Genomic DNA, 5,111 nt, shown 5'->3' on the forward strand with positions numbered 1-5,111 from the left:
AATGTAAACAACATATTTTTATGAAACGTAACTATTTTCAAAACTAAAATAATGTGCATGAGGAGAGTGGCATTATTTTACATTTTTACCAATTTCTTTACACCTGGCTATGAGAAGATAGCCAAACTTTCATATTTGCTTCTCTATTAAATCTGCTATGACATCTTATATCATGTTGCCTCTAGAAAACCCCATTGTACACTCATGAGTGGACAGTGAAATAGGCAAAGAATGTCTGAGAACTCCTCTCGCACCTTGACTCCACTGTCTACACAAGCCCATTTGTGCTCAGCATCCTACATGCCTTGCAGGCAATGAGTCTGACTTCCAGAGCACCAGCTGAACGGGTTTCAGCAGTCACCAGTGTTGCCAGAACAGCTGCAAGTGCTTATCTAGTTTACAAAAGATGTTATGTTAAAGATCATTGCAGCAAATCTACAGTAAACCTTCACATCCAGAAAGACAACCCCAGTGTGTGCTGCTGTTGTTGGTGGTCCAAAAATCCCCGTTCTATGATGGATTTCACACAAAATACAATGAAGAAACTGGAGACAATATGAGACCTCCGATCATGAAAAGAAATTTAAATGGAGAGTTTTAATTCTGCAAACCAATTTTTCATGACGTTACCTAATTGGTTTGTTGTTGTTGTTGTTTTAGTTTTTATTATTTAAGTACAGTTGGCATACAATGTTGTATTAGTTTCAGGTGCACAAAATACTGATTTGACAATTGTATGCATTATGTAAGACCCACAATGATAAGTATAGTTACCATCTGTCACCATACAGTTATTACAATATTATCGACTATATTCTTTATGCTATGCTGATGACTACACTTCTGTCTAGTGCACCTCCCCTGGGTTCTAGATCGGGTATATTGCAAACTGCTGCTTTCATATTCATGGCATTTACCTTATTTGCTACATCATGGTACAAACTTGTCTAAATTTAAAGAAAAGGAAAAGGAAAAAACAACGTCATGGTCTGAGTTATTTTAGTTCTGTGAGGATCTGTTTCTTTATATTTCAAATAATGACATTAGAATATAGTTGTATGTTTATGTTAACATATTAAATTACTCTCAAAATTAACAAAAAAGAAAAAGAAAAAGAAGAAAGAAAGAAGAAAGAAGAAAGAAAGAAGAAAGAAGAAGAAAGAAAGAAGAAAGAAAGAAAGAAAGAAAGAAAGAAAGAAAGAAAGAAAGAAAGAAAGAAAGAAAGAAAGAAAGAAAGAAAGAAAAAACACTTTTGGCCTTACAGCTGCCCCCAAAAAGCCCCTGATGATACTTTGAGAACCAGTTACTGGCTTAACGGATCAAATCTGTCTTAAATTAGAGCTGTAGAGCATATATGGCTTACAGTTGGAAGAAACCATCTTATGTATCAACAGAGAATAGGGGTAAAGCCAATCTCCCCTCTATACCCCTGGGCTAGCCTGTTTCCTCCCCAACAAGCCAACAACCCGGACCCTGATGTATGGACAAAGTGTAGGACAATCTCAAAAGGGAATTGCTGTGTAAGAAGAGGAGAATTTGGTGGTCTGCCTACTGGGGCTTCCCCTTGTACTACCCAAAGGAAAGGTCTTCATCATGGAGGCTTAGGCAGCTCTGGCAAACACAGATAGGACTGGAGGACCCACTCAGTGGCTTAGGAACACAGAAAAATCTAGAAGCTTGCCATATGACACACACGTGAAGAATAAACAAAAAGATATTTAATAAATCAAAACACAAGCAAACAAACCAAACCTTAGGCCTTCACATGTACTCAAGAGATGCTCCTTCACCTGACCCCTCTCCCGACATTCACGCTACCTGGAAGATCCTGTCATGCAGCCCCGCTCACTTTCTCAAGAAAACCTATCTCCTACAAGAGGAAGCCTCACTCCCTGGACCCTCTCAGAGTGCCCAGCCTTGAGTGGTGTCCTAGTTTCAGCCAGGTGAACACAGATGTTCCCCTCTCCCAGTTAGATTCCTTTGTCAGGAATTGCCTATTGTCCTCACCACTCGTAGGTATTTGTTTTTGACATTAATCCTTGTACTGTCCCCCTTTACTTACATAGATGAGTAGGGAAGGGCACCCTAAGAATCTGGTTTGGCCTTAAGTGAATAAAAAGTTGTAATTTCAAGGCCCTGGCCCAAGTCTTTATGCTACTAAAGAGTGGCCACCAGAGGATGACGGTCCTGCAGCTTGAAAGGGCAGCAGAACGGATCCCCGCATCTTCTGTATTAAAGAGCCTCCAGGAAACAGGAGGGTGAAGAAAGATCTTCCGCTCCTCTGCAAAACAGTGCAAGTGAAATTTCCACTAACAGCAGACCTGCAGATCAGACAGTATTTAGGAAAAGATGGCAACTCCTTAAATCGGTTTTACATTTTTTTAGTCTTTGAAAATATTGGTTGTCCTCCGTGTAAGTTTGTGTACTTGCCAACAGTTGTCCACAGGTACCCACCACATTTTAAGAATGAGAAAAACGATCTTCACTTCACAGCGAATGGGTTTGAGGAGACAGCAAAGGTCACCAGACTCACCATAGCAAAGCCAGTCCTGGCTGTTTCTGCCCCACCTGCCTGTGGTGTTCTAGTCTAAATAACTCAGGCTTTGGTGAATATCTGCTGTGGGGTATTTTGTCTAGTGAAGTCCCTGAGGTGGGAGAGGGGTGGTTCCTAAGGCAGCTGAACATCAGTAGTTAGGGGATTAAATTTCCTCCAGGTGGAAGCATAAAAATTGGGAGCAGTAAGAAAATTTCCTTTACTGAGGGTTGGACCCCAGGACAAGGAAATGAAGCAGAAAGTGGAGCAGGCCCTCAAGGGATGCAGCTACATAGGCACGCTGTTATACAGTTGTTTCCTTGAACTCTGAGGATAGTTATGCTGAGTAATCCCTTTAAAATGATGTTCCCCTACACTGTAATCGCCAGTGGCCATCCCATCATAGGGGGTGTTTCACATGAACAGTTGGGGGAGACAACAGTAGGCAGTGGGGAGCCAGGCCAGAGGCAGGAGGATTGATCCCTTTCTGTTTGATACTGTTTTCCTCTATCATGTCACTTTTTATTATACTCAAGCATCTTGCTTGGTTCCAGAATAAAAAAAAAAAATCTCTTCCTACGCTGTAATCCTTACCTTTCTCACCCACTAACTGTAGGAACCCGAAGGCAGAAATTACCTTTTTTAATGTCTATTCGTCATCACCTAGCATCATCTGGCATTCAATCAATATTTAATTGGGGGTGGGGGGCATAAGATATTTTCCTCAAGGAGAAATCATTACATCTATTTGGTCCCAAATAATTAAAGTGACAACAAGAAGAGCCAACAAAGACTGTTGTTAATCATACTGTGATTACATAAATGGCACGATTTATTTGTGTCCTTTTACTATGCATGTTATGTTCCCGGGCAATTAAGAAAGAGGAATCTTTCAGGCCAATTAAATATTTAGATGATTAACATTACCTCCTGTTACCAAAGATATGTTTATTCAAACACAGGGACTGAAATAAAACGTGAAAAGGAAAAAAAAAAAAAAATGGCCTGTGGCTCCTCCTCCAGACACCCCCCTCCCAACTGTGATGAATAGGAGGGACTGTTTCCCCCCCTGCCCCTGGGAGACACTATCCTTGCAGTGTTTTAGGCTGTTTTGAAATGCTTTTCTTTAGAAGAATTTTTTTTTTCCTTGATACCAAAGAGCTGCTGCTGCTCGCGTGGCTGGCGCACCGGGGGCAGAGGACATCGGCGGAACCTGTCGGCTGGTGAAAATGCAGACTGATGATGGCGCGTCTAGGGACGCGCTTTCCCTGGTCTGCACACCGCACACACCTTGAATGACAGCGACTTATTCTCTACAGGCTTTTCCTGCGGGAAGCGCCACGCGCGGTCCTTCGGCTTGCTCTGGAAAATCTGGAGAGGGTCTCGGACGCAGAAGAGGAGCCGGGCGCGGCGAGCCCGGGAGCGATTCCAGAGCCCGGGGACTCCGGCCCTGCCGTGCGCGTCGCCGCGGACCGGCTGTGCAAGCCGCGGGCCCCTGTCCCCGCGGGGCCGCAGCCTGAGAGCGGGCGGCGGCGGCGAAGGGGCGATGCGGCCAGGCGTGTGCGGACTCTGAGCTGCCTTGCGCAGCGGAGGCTCCGGCCTGAGCGCTCCCCGCGGAGCCTGCGCGCTCCCGGCCGGGCAGCTTCACCCGAGCCCGCGCCACCGGGGATCGGCGGCCCAGTCGGCGTCCGGGCGGGGTGGGGGCACCACGTGCATCACAACAGCTGCCGCCAGATGTGCCGGCGCCCCGCTGCGAGGCCGGCCCCCCGGAGAGGCTCCTGCCCGCTCCGAAGCCCCGCTCGTCCTTGCCGCTGGCAGCCTTCGTGAAGGAAGCCGTCGACCCCCGGCCGCGCAGGGTCGCGGAGAGAGGCGGCGGCGGGAGCACGCCCGGGCTCCCAGAGCGTTGCTCGAATCGAAGCGCCTCGCCAGGAGGTTTGTCCCCGCCCGCTCGCCGTGCCGCGCGGCCCCAGTGGTAGGGGAAGAGCGCGCGGCTGAGATGGGCGAGACCATGTCAAAGAGACTGAAGTTCCATCTGGGCGGGGAAGCAGAGATGGAGGAGCGGGCGTTCACCAACCCCTTCCCGGACTACGAGGCCGCTGCCTCCGCGGTGTTCGCCGCCGGGGCGGCCGAGGAGACGGGCTGTACTCGCCCCCCACCCACCACCGACGAGCTTGGCCTCCCTTTTCACAACAACGGAAAGGTGAGTCGGCGGTCGGCGCTGGCCGAGCCTTGGGCCGCGCCAGGTTGGGGGGGGGGTTGGCGATGGTAGCGTCCACCCGTCCCGCCCCGCCCCCAAGGCGCGCTGACGTCACCTCTCCGCGCCGGGCGCCGCGCGAGTCCCAACCTGGGAGCGCGAGGGAATCGGGCAAGAACGACGTCTGGGCGCGCTTTCTGTTAGCAAGTTGCCCTGCTTCCGGGAGGAAGGGTTATGGATTTGTTTTGTTGACAGCTTGCCTTTTGATAGGCGCCTCCTGGCCTCTCATGCCTTTGAAATACATTGATGAAGCCTCTATTTCTTGGCACGTGGAAGTGAATGTCAGGGCTGTAGTGGCGGTTGACATGCCGATTTATTTTGTAT

General features: G+C 48.4%; 1 pseudogene; it reads left to right on the forward strand.

Moving 5' to 3' along the window:
* The first annotated feature begins 314 nt into the window (after nucleotides 1-314).
* Nucleotides 315-601, forward strand: LOC115939724 (CDGSH iron-sulfur domain-containing protein 1 pseudogene; annotated as a pseudogene).
* Nucleotides 602-5,111: the final 4,510 nt, after the last annotated feature.

This window comes from Leptonychotes weddellii, unplaced genomic scaffold (genome assembly GCF_054177405.1).
Source record: "Leptonychotes weddellii isolate Sample4059 unplaced genomic scaffold, ASM5417740v2 HiC_scaffold_723, whole genome shotgun sequence".
In the NCBI taxonomy this organism is placed as follows: Eukaryota; Metazoa; Chordata; class Mammalia; order Carnivora; family Phocidae; genus Leptonychotes; species Leptonychotes weddellii.